The 16,514-nt window shown below is 42.7% G+C and overlaps 1 protein-coding gene across 1 annotated transcript in view; it reads left to right on the top strand.

The window, feature by feature from the left end:
• Positions 1 to 16,514, top strand: part of dpp10 (dipeptidyl-peptidase 10 (non-functional)) — a 207,589-nt gene that overhangs the window by 37,318 nt on the left and 153,757 nt on the right. The window lies entirely within an intron of this gene.

Raw genomic sequence — 16,514 nt, forward strand, 5'->3', positions numbered from 1 at the left:
TGAGTGCAAACTGATCACCTGTTGTCTGCAACAAAGTCAGGCAAATGTACCACTACACCATAAGTGACTACATATTTATATATGTCTCACTAAAGATATATTTTTTTTACAGTAACAGAGGACATGCCCTCTATACTGTTACATGCCGTCTGTATGTGCAGTCTGTCCAAAATGATTCACAACATGTAAAATACAGAAAAGCAAAGTCTTTCACTTCACCCCCACTGAAGTCAGATGAATGCGCTATTTTTAGCCTGCTTAGAGTGGTGAAGGTCAGGGGAGACCATGTGCTTTGATCCTGCAGAAAGATACAGCATGCATCTTGTATAAATGAACTAGTACCAGCAAGGCCCCAGAAGAAATGAAATTAACCCTTTCAGGGACGGTGGTTAATCCAGTGGACAGTTTATCATGTTATCAGGTTACAGTCAAGTCAAGTCAAGTCAACAGTATTTATAGAGCACTTTCAAACAGCCATCGCTGCATACAAAGTGCTGTACATGGAGCAATTTAACATGCACAATAAACAGTAAGACAAATCGGTAATAAAGGCGGTAGAAAGCACCAAACAGTAAAACCAAGAACAAATCTAAGTCATGCTGAGTCGAATGCCAAAGAATACAAGTGAGTTTTGACGAGGGTTTTGAAGATGGGCAGCGAGGAGGCTTGCCGAATGTTTAGTGGGAGGTCATTCCAGAGAGAGGGACCAGCAACAGAAAAGGCTCGATCCCCTCTGAGCCTCAGTTTAGTTCTTGGTACTTCTAATAAAGTCTGGTCCACAGACCTGAGGCGCCGGCCAGGTGTGTAGGGGCGGATGAGCTCAGAGAGGTAAGGTGGCGCGAGATTATTCAGAGATTTGAAAACAAATAAGAGGATCTTGAAAATAACTCTAAAATGAATGGGGAGCCAGTGAAGGGATGCCAGAGTAGGAGTTATGTGCTCCCTCTTACGAGTACCAGTCAAGAGGCGAGCGGCGGCATTCTGGACCAGCTGAAGGCGCTTAATGGAGGACTGGCTGACTCCAAAGTAAAGGGCATTGCAGTAATCGAGCCGGGATGTGACAAAGGCATGAATTACTGTCTCAAAGTGTTCATGTGAGAGGAGAGGTTTTATTTTGGCCAGCTGTCTACAGGGTGAATGATTTCCCTCTCCCTACCGAGCGTTTTTCCTTTCTGAATTCTGATTGTAATTTCCCCATTGCGGGACAAATAAAGGATATCTTAAAGGGTTCAATGTAAACTTTTCAAACCTTACCTTCCAGCTATCATTTGTTTCTTGAGTTTTGCCAAGTCACAGAAAATGGATTACATTTGTGCAGGTGCTTTACCCTTATCCATCCATTTTCTATAAGACTTTGGGAGAGATGTTGAGTATCCAGAGAAAAGCCACACAAGAAAGAGGAGAACATGCAAACTCCACACCGCAAAGCCACAGACTGGGACTGAGGTGCCAGAGCACCATGCCATGTTTCTATTGTTATTATTCCCGACTTATTTTCTCAACTCAATATTTCATTCTAATGACCAAATACTGTATTCGATTCATATGTTACACAGAGATGAGACAAAAGTGTGATTAAATCTATCCCAAAAAGTATGACAAAAACTAAATCGTACGAAAACTGAAGCAACATTAACGATTACACATATTGCACTTTGAAGGGATGTTTTCTGCTTTGTCTACTTTGATGATATTTAGTGCACTCCTAAATAGAGTGCACTACTATAATCCAGCCGAGATGTGAAGGCATGGATCGTTGTTTCAACGTTCTTTTGGAAAAGGAGAGGCTTTGCTGATTTAAAAAATGTATTTAACAACAGCACTGTTTGTTAGAAATAGACTAACATTAACATTTTGAACCTCACTAATGAGAATTTGCCTGTGAGTCGCTGATGGTGTAGTGGTACACTATCCTGAATTGGGAACGGGCAGCGTGGGATCGGTTTCCGCTCAGTGAGAGTGTGACCAGTTCCAGGCATATTCTGCCTTCTGCCCGATATCAGCCTGGAAATGCTTTCGCAACTCCCTGTGACCCTATCCAGGATAAGTGGTGTTGAACTACACTCGAAATTGTACCTAGGTGTGAGTGTGAGCGCGCATGGTTGTTCGTCTCTGTGTGCCCTGCGATTCGCTGGCGACCAGTTCAGGGTGTCCCCTGTCTACTGCCTAAAGACAGCTGGGATAGGCTCCAGCAGGTCCGCGACCCTTGTGAAAATAAAGTGGATCAGAAAATGGATGAATTGCCTGTGGTTAATATTACCGATGAGGTTTGGGTTCGGATGTGGATTTGTCACAATTTATACAGTCCAAAAACATGGACATTAGGCTAACTGCTGACAAAACATTTGCAGTCCATGTGGGTGCAAATAATGCTGTGCCAAACGTATTGAAGTGCATAATTCCGAATAAGGCTCTATATCCATTTTTTTCTTATTGCTCTATTTATACAAACATTTGAATCAGTTTAGATCAAAAATTGCTGATTGCATTTGCTGACCACATGAAACAACCCACACGGCGTCCTAAATGCACATCACAAACAACACGTGTTGTCAAATCAGGCCGCCACAAAATGGTCAGTCAACAATAATAAATGATAGTAAAAATATTAAATGTTAAATTCAATTTAGTTCGCCTTGACAGTCTCTCTCTTTCTCTCTGTTCTGTTATGTACGGTCATCTGTCATTGTAACATTTACAGTGAAATGACTTTGACAAGAGAATTTTTGTGTTTGGGGCAAACCTTGTAAATCCGATTTATTTGTGCTTGATTGAAGCACTGAGGAACACATTTTAATTAAAACAGTACAATTGTTTGATATTTAAAGGTCATGGCTCGCCGTAAAAAGCATTAATATTGGAACTTAAATCCAAGAACACTGACAGAAGTCTGCCGCTAAAGCCAGGTACACACATTACTGGGCCGATTGGATCCTGAATCCCCACTTCCGAAAACGGTCAGGCCCTGTCATAACGCCTGTAAAATGTTACCCTGACTGAAGATGCCGTGGTATTGCATATGTTAAAACTAATGGCACAATGGTGTCCGTTTTTCTTTTTCTAACCTGGACGTTGAGACGCCTGGCTCACTAAAACCCCGCCTATCACACAACAAAGTTCATGCTCCGAGAGAAATTATTGTTCTGACCTTGCAAATGGAACGTACATTGCAATCATTTTTTGATCGAAATGTCCATCTTCAACAGCAAGTTGACTTTTCCAAGTATGTTCGGAAAAGTCCGTTTTTTTAAATGAAAACCTTTTCATTTACATATGTTCGAAGCAGCCCGGTAGTCCAGTGGTTAGCGCCTAGACCACACAGTGCAGAGGTCGTGGGTTTGATCCCGGCTCTGGCCTTCCAGCCTGTGTGGGTTTTCTGCCATTTTGCACTGGCTTGAGTGCTGCGCTCATCACCATCTCTTGAAATTGCTGTGTCTGACCACTGATCCATATGATGAAATAGAACTCCATCTTGCTGAAAGTAAACTGGCAAGTTGCCATTCTTGTTGAGCAGGGATGGAAGAAATGGAAAAATCTCTACTTGCAGCAACATACTTATTTACCATTAAGACTTCTACCATCGAAAGATGGTGCAGTAATGTTGACACCCCACATCCCAGCCCATTATATATGTTAACTGGTACCATCCGTCCAACCATTTTCTAATCCCCTTATCCTCGCAAGGGTCGTTGGCGTGCTGGAGCCTATCCTAGCTGTCTATGGGCTGTAGGCGGGGGACACCCTGAACTGGTTGCCAGCCAATCACAGTAACGGGTACCTTGCAACATTGTTGGACTAATTCAGTGAAGATTTTGCCATTAGTGGAGCACACACATCAAAGTTTTGAAACCAATGGCAGTCATGTGTAGCAGTGGTGCACCACAATTACTGGGATGCAAACCAAATATTTTATTCATCATTTGAATCGGGAAGGAGGTTTATTTTGGAAATTAAACGTATCCGCCTATTCCTCTGAATGCTCATCTCTGTAACATGATTTGGAAAAAAGTAGGCCAAGAAGTTGTTTGAAAGGGATTTTATCTGTAGTCCTATTCAAAATACAGGCTTACCACTGCAGCTGATTTGCATGTGTGAGATGAAGTAATTAGGCCATTAACTACTTCAGATTAAAAAGAGCTCTGTTGCCTTCGTAGTTGTCTGGCTGTGTTGCTTGTGTAAGGGTCCTTTCGGGATAGATCGTTAATTAATTTGTTCCTTCAATCGGTTCAGTTGTGTTCACACCGACAGCGGCGCAGACCTCACTCTTTTATATAAGACAGCTTGCCATCTTGTGCGAAATAACCAATACCCAACAGTTTCTCAATTTACGTTATTTTCCGTTCTTGTATCCTTGTGATCTCATGAAATGGCATCAGTCGCAGTTCTGTTTTAATTGAAAGTATGTATAAACCAAGAACTCATGGAATACCCTCAAGGTGTTATTTTCTGCTATCTTAAATCAAGGATGGATTGCTTGGTAACTTGTGAAGTGTCTGGAAAAATATCCCAAGATATATTTTGTAATGCTATCAAAATGGCCAGTACGACGGTAGAGGAGAGGACTCACCTTTGTCAGATGAAATGTAGTCGGATGATACGTCTGTGTTGAATTACGGAAATACGTCAGAGCCAGAGGCGAAGTTCACAAGCACACAGCCATTCCAATTACAAAAAGCCCAGTAGCGTTCTTAGCGAGACCGTGAGCAAGAACATGCTCTGCATTCTTGATTTTAATAAACGGGTCCAGTCTAATGCTCCTCTGTGCAAAATTATGCCTCTTAACATTTTGAACCTCACTTGAATGCTCCTCATTGGTTGTGATTGTTAAGTGGCATTTATAAATCCATAGTATCCCCCGTCTTTTAATCCAGTTGGAGACAAAATAAATCCACACAATTTCACACAATATTTTGACGAGGCATATTTGTGCTCATTCTGCATCTACTTGTCAAATTTTGTTCTGGTCAACGTCAATCCTCGGGGAATTAAATTCCTCTCTCTTGTTTGTGTTTTATCTGTTACAATTTCACCATTTTATTGTCAGTCTGTCTTTATCTTATCAGCGGTCACAGCATATGGACTTGTATCTGCACTGTAGCCAAATCGATGTTATCAGTGTTAAGCCGGCATGCTGTGTTGTAATTTATTCATTCATTGTTAGATTTGCCAGAGTAGGGGTTGACCTTTTCTACTTAGTGAAAAGCAGGGGGGCTCTGCTATCGCAGAATTTCAATGTTTTTGTTCGGCGAAAGGCCAGTGTTACTGCAGCAAATATTAGGAATGCTGCTGATCACAACTCAATAGATTATGACACAATAAGATTTATGAGGATAGAATGAAGACATGATGACCTTTCATGACCAAAATGTCAAAGGCATAATAGGACACTCAATGTTCCCTCCCAAAAGTACCGGAACAATGAGACCAACGCAATTGACATGGCCAGTCAAATTCCTTCCACTACTTTCCACTTGTGAATTTTGTTTTTGTGGCTCATCTTTGTAATTTATGGCTTTTTTGTCTGTTTGTTTTGCTAATGGTTGTTTCGCGTCCTGTATAGCCTCTTTACTTTTGTCGACAAAGTCATCAGCAAACAGCATATCTTCTCTAATGCTCACTGGTGGTTGTTGCTGATGACACTAACAGTTTTCTGCCTTTTCAGTTCACACACTGCTTCTTCATCAACTGCTTTGTTTTTACCTGTTTAATATCCATTACTGAGTACAGTAGTACACCAATGCTTTTTTTTCTTCTCCAAGACATTCAAAATTGTTGTATTGATTATGGCCACTGCATGTACATGAACTCAGTGATAATTTTACAGTTTACCCCCAGCGAGTCCCAGAGACTCGCTGATCAGAAAAGTATGAGTCCCATTATGCATTTAGAGAGTCCCAAATTTTGAATTCTGAAATGGTCTACTTATTCAATTGCATATGATAATAACACATACAATTATGAACAAATGCTGCAAAAATTTAAATAATTCAGTAGCAGGCCTGAGGATTTCGGAAATTCACGGTAACCGTTTTTCGGTTCCATCAGATGACCCATGGTCACTAATTTTGGGTTCCGTAAACGTTCATCATGGGAACCCATTTTTCTATTTTGACTGATATTCATAATCAAGAATTCTGAAACTCAAAAGTATAATGTTTCAAGGGCAAATATTTGAAAACTGTGCATTAACAATGAACATTACATCAGCAGCTGTGTACTCCAGGTTTATTCAAAAAAATAAATGGGTCAAAATATGTTGTACTCATATGGCATCATGAATACAACATACCACAAAATCAGAGTATTTTTTCCAGTCTCACACTGCAAAGATTAATTTACTGGTAATCATTAATACAGGTAAGTATTGATGTGGCTTGACATCCCCTTCCCAAGACGATGCATGTGTAATCTACTATCAATTTGACGAAAGAATCTAACACGTCATCATTAGTTCTACCAACAGTTAACATTAGCATTAGTACACCTTGTGACGAATGTTTTATTCCTAAAGCTACAATGCTACAACCAGTAAATTATAGAATAACCAATAGTGTTTCATAGTATTTTTCATAGCGATTAGCCTTTAGATCTAATGACCAACTTGCCTCGGAGTCGTGCCTACCGTCGCATCTCGCTCTCGTGTTCTGTGCGTACGTCACAGGTGAGTTTAGTGATACGCCCTTTGGACGATTCATACGAAAAATCAGACTGGCATTCCCATTTCTTAAATGTCATCATTAGTAGACCTTTGTGAGTTTTTTTCGCCGCCATCTCAAACTTTGATCGGTGCGATTCCTCAGTTTGCGGACTAAAACAGCAAACCACATGCGCACATAACGTTATCTGTTCTGTCACCCCCAACACTGAAAACAAAACGAAAGTAAATTTGAAGAAACACACTCACACACCACACCACAAACACACATACAGGCACAGTGAAATCGCGTTGATCACGCAGGAGAGATTTAATCGCGTACAGTCAACTCGTGTGCTGTGACTTTTATGGTTAAACGATTTTTCGGTACCATTAAAATGACGCCGCGGAAACGACATGCTACCGGTAACGATCGTTACCGTGAAATCGATTTTTCGGTACCGTCAAAATGACGCCACGGAAACGACATGCTACCGGTAACGATCGTTACCGTGAAATCCTCAGGCCTGCCGTATTTTTTGTTTTTGTTTTGACTGAGAAATTCCCTTGCGTCCCAAAAACGCACATTATTTGGAACTGTGCATCCCGCGGGAAAATTATGCGTCGAGGACGCAGGACGCAGAGGTAACGAGATGGCAGCTAACTGTGGTTGATTTTCCATGTACTCACAGCATTGAACTGCTAACGTTTTTGCCCACTGGTTTCCTAGTTGAACCCCTACCCCACTGACGTCACGGTTCGTTCAAGGTCGCAAATGTTTGCCAAACCGACGTTCTCCTGTGCTTTTCTTGTGGCAAGGAACATTTTGAACATTGCGACAGGAAAAAAATCCCACAAAACTGTTGCCGAACATTAGGGGAATTTTTTTCTGAACATTTGCAAACTTCAACAAACCCTGACGAAATCTGACGCGAATTCACATTTTTCTATCTTCGCCATCAGTTGTAATTGTTAGTCCCTCAGTTGGATAGGCACTTTAGCCACACCTTTATCTCATATAAATGTCAGTTTATGGCAAACATAAATCTGAAGCTGAGCTATTCATTGCTTGGTTAATTATGGGCAGTGGGAGGCAAGTCAGTCCGTCAGTTATCCTTCCGTCATTATTTCAGGCCCAGTCCATTTGTCGGTCGCGGTGACAGCTAGTTGGCGTCAAGAACATACTTAATCATGAAGTCAGGGACAGCACAAGCAGACTCTAGTTAAAACCCCCAAAACAAACAGTGTTGTATTCCTTTCAGTCCCACAGACCGCAATGACATTGTGCCATATTGTTTTTATTTCACCAATCACCACAATGTGTGTGTGTGTGTGTGTGTGTGCATGCGTGCGTGCGTGTGTGCGTGCATGCATGCATGAGAAATGTAGTAAGTACGTTCTTGACGCCAATTGGCTATTGCTGCTGCCGAGGGGCTGGGCCGGCCAGAAATAATGCTGGTTCATCAGAAGAACTGAGTAAGTTGTGCACCGACCTCCATTTAACATGAGTTTGAATGTCACTGCTTATTTCTGAACACAGAAATCTCAGTTGTTTATTTTTACTTCCGATCTCCATCCTTCATTTAAGGAAATGACAATTTTCAGGGCTGGGTTCATGCCCAGGCGGCCCGGTGATCCAGTGGTTAGCACGTCGACCTCACAGTGCACAGGTACTGGGTTCAATTCCAGCTCTGGCCTCCCTGTGTGGAGTTTGCATGTCCTCCTCGGGCCTGCATGGATTTTTTCGGTTTCCTCCCACATTCCATAAACATGCATGACAGGCTGATTGAACACTCCAAATTGTCCCTCGGTGTGAGTGTGAGTGTGGATGGTTGTTCGTCTCTGTGTGCCCTGCAATTGGCTGGCACCCGGTTCAGGGTGTCCCCTGCCTACTGCTCGAAGGTAGGGATAGGCTCCAGCACCCCCCCCCCCCCCCCCGCGACCCTAGTGAGGATAAAGCGGTTCAGAAAATGGATGAATGGATGGATGGGTTCATGCCATCCTCTAGTGATTTCCGCATGGTTACAGGAGCCGAATGTTATTTCTATGCTCTTCATATCAAGAGCTCACACTCACAAATGTAGTCACTATCCTCAAGACTGCAAGTCTCTCCTCAAGGTTTTCTTGAGCAAACATTCTTTTGGCAAGCGGCTTCATGAAATGATTAAGGAGAATTCTTGGCACAAATTCAAAGGCAAGGCTCAGAAGACCAAAAGAGACGACATTAGATAATGCAGTATAGTAAAATCAAATAACCACACTTCATTCATTCCACCTGCACAATTTAGCCTTGACAAGAGCTAAAAGTCTCTTTTTACAAAGATATCAATGCCCAGACTGTACTCCTCTCTAACAGTCAGTTAAAACTGAGCATGACCTTGATTTCGGAAGAATTCTCAAATCAACTCAACTTTATAGAGCACTTTAAAACAACCGGCGCTGTATACAAAGTGCTGTACATGGAGCAAAAATAATTCATACAACAAACAATAAAACAATACATGAATAACAAGGACAGTAGAAAGCACAAAAACAGTCAAACTAAAAATCAAGTCTCATGCTGAGTCAAAAGCAAAAGAAAAAAATCGTTTTAACACAAGTTTTAAAGATGTGCAGTGAGGGGGCTGGCCAAACCTTCAGTGAGAGGTCATTCCAAAGAGAGTGGCCAGTAACGCAAAAGTCTCGATACCTTCTGAGCTTCCACTTAGTTCTTGGTACTTCTAATAATGTCTGGTCTGCAGACCTGAGGCGCCGGGCAGGTGTGTCGGGGCGGAGGAGCTCAGAGAGGTAGGTGGAGCGAGGCTGTTTAAAAATTTGAAAACAAATCCAGTGCTAATTTTACAGTTTACCCCCAGCGAGTCCCAGGGACTCGCTGATCAGAAAAGTATGAGTCCCCTTATGCATTTAGAGAGTCCCAAATTTTGAATTCTGAAATGGTCTACTTATTCAATTGCATTTGATAATATCACAAACAACAACAATATACATTGATAATAGGTTTATTTCTTATAAACAAATGCTGCAAAAATTTAAATAATTCAGGCATACAAGATTAACGATGAACATCAGCAGCTGTGTACTCCAGGTTTATTCAAAAAAATAAATGGATCAAGATATGTTGTACTCATATGGCATCATGAATACAACATACCACAAAATCAGAGTATTTTTTCCAGTCTCACACTGCAAAGATTAATTTACTTGTAATCATTAATACAGGTATGGATTGATGTGGCTTAACATCTTCTTCCCAAGACGATGCATGTGTAATCTACTATCAATTTGATGAAAGAATCTAACACACGTCATCATTATTTCTACCAACAGTTAACATTAGCATTAGTACACCTTGTGACGAATGTTTTATTCCTAAAGCTACAATGCTACAACCAGTAAATTATAGAATAACCAACACTGTTTCATAGTATTTTTCATAGCGATTAGCCTTTAGATCTAATGACCAACTTGCCTCGTAATCGTGCCCCTCGTCGTATCTTGCTCATGTGTTCTGTGCGTACGTCACAGGTGAGTTTAGTGATACGCCCTTCGGACGATTCATACAAAAAATCAAACTGGCATTCCCATTTCTTAAATGTCGTAATTAGTAGACCTTTGCGTGCTTTTTTCGGACGCGGGACGCAGAGGTAACGAGATGGCTGCAAAGAATATGATCTTAAAAATACTGTAAATCTAAAATTTATCGGAGCCAGTGAAGGGATGTCAGAGGAGGAGTTATGTGCTCCCTCTTATGAGTACCAGTCAAGAGGCGAGTTGCAGCATTCTGGACCAACTTGAGAAGCTTAATGGAGGATTGGCTGACTTCAAAGTAAAGTGCATTACAGTAATCCAGCCGAGATGTGACAAAGACATATTTTACTGTTTCAGAGTGCTCTTGATAAAGGAGAGGCTTTAAGATGAAAGAAGCTGGCTTTAACAACTGCACCAATTTCCCAGTCCAATTTAAAATCACTGTCCAGTTTTCGACCCAAGTTCGAGACTGTTGGCTTAAGATAAGGAGCCAGGGGGTCAGAGTCCACAGGATGGGATGTACAAGGGCCACTGGGACCAAACACTATCACTTCTGTCTTCTTTTCATTGAAATTCAAGAAATGTGGTGCCATCCAGGTCTTGATTTCCTCGAGAAAGGATAAAAATGGCCTCAATGAGAATCTTTTTTGCTCAGCGGGACATAGATCTGACCCTCATCTGCATAGTAGTGGAAGAAAATACCATGTTTCCTGAAGATGGAACCCCAAAGGGAGCAGATACCATGAAAACACCACAGGCCCCACATATTGTTTGGCCAAGAATTTTTATTTTATTTTTCTCGTAATCGTGAAAAGGGGGCATGTCATTTGTGTGTAAAGTGGGCCCATCAAAGCACATGAAGGGGAGGGTATGGGGGGCACTGTACAGCAGGGGTTTCCAACAGACTTAGGGTGAATCCACAGGGCACACATAGAGAGAGACAACAATTCACACTCACATTCACACCATCATTGAGTGGGAACCCCTGCTGCCTGAACAACAGGCAGGCGAGTAAACAGCTTTAACATCAGTGGCTTCCTGTGGCATTTTTTACCACTGAAGGCAATGTGGGTTCCCACCTCATGGAATTGGACCTTATTTACTAACAGTGTGTATGCACAAACCTGTGCTTAAAAAGCGCATGTCAACGTTTGGCACGCAAAAATATGATTCCTCAACATGTTCGGACTTGAATTTGAACAAATCTGCCAATAAACCAGACCATGTTTCGGTACAAATAAGGGTCAGCTTTCGGAAAAAAAACCCCAAAACAAAAACCCTCTAACATGCAACTTTAACTTAAGAGGCACAACACTTTGAAACTACAGTCATTCATAAAAATGACAAACATTTTAATGAGGAATTTGCTAATGTCCTAAATAACCGTGAAAGGGACACTTCTCGTCACTTTTACCCTTGTTCCGTTCAAATGCTGGTAAATGTTCTATGCACTGTTTGTGTATCTGCCACTGTCTATGTGTTAGCAGTTTTCATTCAACGAGCAGATGACGCAAGTCCATCCATCCATTCTCCAATCCGCTTTATCCTCACAAGGGCCACGGGGGTTGCTGGAGCCAATCCCAGCCGTCTTTGGGCAGTAGGCGGGGGACACCTGGTTGCCAGCCAATCGCAGGGCACACAGAGACGAATAACCATCTGTGCTCACCCTCACACCAATTTAGAGTGTTCAATCAGCCTGCCATGCATGTTTTTGGAATGTGGGAGGAAACCGGAGTACCCGGAGAAAACCTACGCCGGCCCGGGGAGAACATGCAAACTCCACACAGGAAGTTTGCATGTGAGGTTGACGCGCTAACCACTGGACCACCGAGCCGCCCAGATGACACAAGTACGATTTAATGACGCGACCGGAAAAGACGCTTGGATAAATTCAAGCCTCAAATTTTTCTATTGATCGAAGTACACATGCATGCTACACCTCTCGAAAAACATTTCCAGAAATTTACAGTTGACAATTGACCTTCCAAAAGATCAGGGGCAACATATCGGCATTGTTTTGCTTGCTTGTGAAGTAACTCTTCCCGTCATGGCTTATATATTTTCTCTGATGAATGCAAATGCCACGTTGCTCTGCTCTCTATTTTAACGAGCAGTACACTGTTTGCTAATTCTCGACTAGCTCCACGAGCATGAGCTGTCATTTAGAATGAATTCTGATTCATGAACACACTGGCCTGGTATGCATGTGTCATGAATCCGAGGGTGATTTTGTGAATATACTCACCTTGTGCCAGTGATGTGTTCCTCGAACCGGTCCTTGGCCTCGAGGACCGAAAGTCGGTCCTTGGTCCTTGGCCTTGGCCTCGGAGTCAAGTCCTTGGTCCTTGGCCTTGGCCTCGGGTTGCCGGTCCTCGGTCACAACGAGGAATTTGAGCCTCGAATCCTTCGTCCACAGATATAAAGTGGGCCCGAGGACCGCAAAAATCATGAAAAAAATCAAACAAAATCCATCCAGGGAAACCCATGTTGATGACTTTATCTGGCGCTTTAAGAGGGGCGGGGCTGCCACTGACAGGTGACAGTCAGTGCAACGTGTAAAGAGCGGTCACAGTTAGTTTCAATCACGGTTCGTTCCGTTCGCGATCGGCAGTTTAAATAGCTTATAAAGCCTTTCTGTAACAGTGGTGTCTTTTATTTAGTTATTTTTGCACAGTCGGCACGTTAGTGCGGTCGCACTAGAATGTTTGTTTGAACCAAGTAATTTGCGTTACAGCTGGAGTCAATCATGCCGGCACTTCACTTCCGGGTTTGGCCTTTGGGATTTGGAGTCCTTTTGCTCGATTCCAGTTATGTTTGCTGAATGCTTTCTCATGTTTGGAATAATGACTATTGATAATACATGGTTTAAAATCATGGTTGGTTTAATTATTTATTATTATTGTGTAGTTGAAGGTATTAATTAATGTAGTATTAGTGATAGTGGTAATAATAGTAGTACTCAGAGAATGTTTAGAGATCAGCCATCTCGTTACCTCTGCGTCCTGCGTCCTCGACGCATAATTTTCCCACGGGACGCACAGTTCCAAATAATGTGCGTTTTTGGGATGCAAGGAAATTTCTCAGTCAAAACAAACAAACAAACAAACAAACAAAAAAACTACGGCAAGCCTGAGGATTTCACGGTAACAATTGTTACCGGTAGCGTGTCGTTTCCGTGGCGTCATTTTCACGGTACCGAAAAATAGTTTAACTATAAAAGTCACCCCACACGAGTTGACTGTGTGATCAACGCGATTTCACTGTAGCTGTATGTGTGTTTGTGGTGTGGTGTGTGAGTGTGTTTCTTCTAATTTACTTTCGTTTTGTTTTGTTTTCAGTGTGAGGGGCCGGGGGGCGCAACAAATGACGTTAAGTGCGCATGCGGGTTGCTATTTTAGTCCGCAAACTGAGGAATCGCATGGATGAAAGTTTGAGATGGCGGCGAAAAAAAACTCACCAAGGTCTACTAATTACGATATTTAAGAAATGGGATTGCTAGTCGGATTTTTCATATGAATCGTCCAAAGGGCATATCACTAAACTCACCTGTGACGTATGCACAGAACGCGAGAGCGAGATACGACGCGAGGCACGATTACGAGGCAAGTTGGTCATTAGATTTGTAGGCTAATCGCTGTGAAAAATATTATGAAACAGTATTGTTTATTCTATAATTTACTGGTTGTAGCATGGTAACTTTATAAATAAAACATTCGTCACAAGGTGTAGTAATGCTAATGTTAACTGTTGGTAGAACTAATGATAACGTGTGTTAGATTCTTTCGTCAAATTGATCGTAGATTACACATGCATCGTCTTGGGAAGAGGATGTCAAGCCACATCAATACTTACCTGTATTAAGATAAGATAAGATAAGATATCCTTTATTAGTCCCACACTGGGGAAATTTACAGCCTCCAGCAGCAAGAATGTAGGCAGAAAGAAGAAGAAAAAACAAACAAACACCGTCCAATTAAGTGCAATATAAATACAAAATGGATAAATCGCAGTGCTATTTACAGTTGTTTTCCACATCATTCAATTATTAAATATTATTGTTGCTATTTTTTATTCAGCACCCTGACAGCAGTTGGTAGGAACGAGCGTCTGTATCTCTCCTTCTTGCAGCGCGGGTGTAACAGTCTCTGGCTGAAGGAGCTACCTAGTGCTGTCAGGGCGGGCTGGAGAGGGTGGGAGGGACTGTCCATCATAGCTTTTAGCTTAGTTAGCATCCTTCTGTTGCCCACCTCCTCCAGAGTGTCAAGGGAGCAACCCAGGACAGAACTGGCCTTCCTGACCAGTCGCTCCAGTCTCTTTCTGTCCCGGGCTGAGATGCTGCCTGACCAGCAGACAATGCCATAATGGATGGCCGAGGCCACCACCGAGTTATAGAAAGTCTTAAGGAGCGACCCCTGAACCCCAAAAGACCTCAGTTTCCTGAGTAGGAAGAGTCGGCTCTGTCCTTTCCTAATCAGGTTGTCCGTGTTTGTAGACCAGTCCAGTTTGTTGTTTAGAAGAACACCTAGGTACTTGTAGGAGGTCACCCTCTCTATGTCCATACCCTGGATGTTCATCGGTGCCGGTGAGGACTGTTTCCTGCAGAAATCCACAACCAACTCCTGAGTTTTCCTAGGGTTGATCTGGAGGAGATTCTGCTGGCACCAGTCCACAAAGTCCTTCGTCATTCCCCTGTACTCCCGATCGTCCCCCTCTGTAATGAGGCCAACAATCGCAGAGTCATCGGAGAACTTCTGAAGGTGGCAGGTTGGAGTGGCGTGTCTGAAGTCCGAGGTGTAGAGGATGAACAGGAATGGAGCCAGAACAGTCCCCTGCGGCGCTCCAGTGCTGCAGAGAAGCCTGTCCGACTCACAGCTCTGCAACCTCACGTACTGCGGCCGATTTGTGAGGTAGTCAGTGATCCATGCTGTGAGATGGTGGTCCACTCCGGCGTCCTGCAGTTTGCCTCCCAGCAAGTTGGGCTGGATGGTGTTGAAGGCACTGGAGAAATCAAAGAACATGATTCTCACAGTGCTCCCAGCCTTCTCCAAGTGTGACAGCACTGAGTGGAGGAGGTAGATAATGGCGTCTTCCACGCCGATGCCAGGCTGATAGGCAAACTGCATTAATGATTACCAGTCAATTAATCTTTGCAGTGTGAGATTGGAAAAAATACACGAGTACACCAGTTTTTGATCCATTTACTTTTTGGAATAAACCTGGAGTACACAGCTGCTGATGTAATGTTCATTGTTAATGCATAGCTTTCAAACATTGACCCTTGAAACATTATACTTTTGAGTTTCGGAATTCTTGATTATCAATATCAGTCAAAATAGAAAAATGGGTTCCCATGATGAACGTTTGGGTAATCCGACGGAACCGAAAAACGGTTACCATGAATTTCCAAAATCCTCAAGCCTGCTCCTGAATAATTTAAATTTTTGCAGCATTTGTGTGTCATTGTATGTATATGTTGTTGTTTGTGTTATTATCATATGCAATTGAATAAGTAGACCCTTTCAGAATTCGAAATTTGGGACTCTCTCAATGCATAATCAGAATCAGAATCCTCTTTATTGGCCAAGTATGTAGAACACACAAGGAATTTGTTTCCGGTATAACACGCTGCATTCGTATCATCGTAAACAAGGACATGACAAATAGCTATGGAAGGACATTTCGTAATGTAAGTGAACCGTAATGCGGTGGTAACACCCAGTGACAACTGTGAGACAATGTGCAAAGTATCAAGCAGAGCTAAAGTGATCAGTGGTAGAATACAATACTATGACAGTTTGTGCAGAAAATCATTGAACCATTTTAGAGTGACCAGTCGCAGTATTTGAGTACAAGAAGAGTGACTACATCAGTGACTGTTTAGGGAGTTAATGGCTAGAGGGAAGAAGCTGTTTAAGTGTCTGCTGGATTTGGTGCGCATGGATCTGTAGCGCCTGCCTGAGGGGAGTATCTGGAAAAGGTGGTGGGCAGGGTGCGGGGGATCCAGGAGGATTTTCCGTGCCCTTGTCTTGATTCTTGCAGTGTGCAAGTCCTCAAGAGTGGGTAGGGCGGTGCCAATGATTTTTTCCGCCGTCCTAACTGTCCGTTGAAGTCGGATTCTGTCCTTTTTTGTGGCGGCCCCAAACCAAACCGTGATGGAACAACACGGGATTGATTCGATGACTGCCGTGTAGAACTGTCGTAGCACTTCCTGTGGCAGGCCATGCTTCCTCAGCAGCCTCAGGAAGTACATTCTCTGCTGGGCCCTTTTCAGGATGGAGATGGTGTTGACTTCCCACTTCATGTCCTGGGAGACTGTGATTCCCAGGAACTTGAAGGTCTTGACGGTTGACAC

The sequence above is a fragment of the Hippocampus guttulatus genome, chromosome 11, assembly GCF_054856545.1.
Source record: "Hippocampus guttulatus isolate MCC_2025c chromosome 11, RoL_Hgut_1.0, whole genome shotgun sequence".
In the NCBI taxonomy this organism is placed as follows: Eukaryota; Metazoa; Chordata; class Actinopteri; order Syngnathiformes; family Syngnathidae; genus Hippocampus; species Hippocampus guttulatus.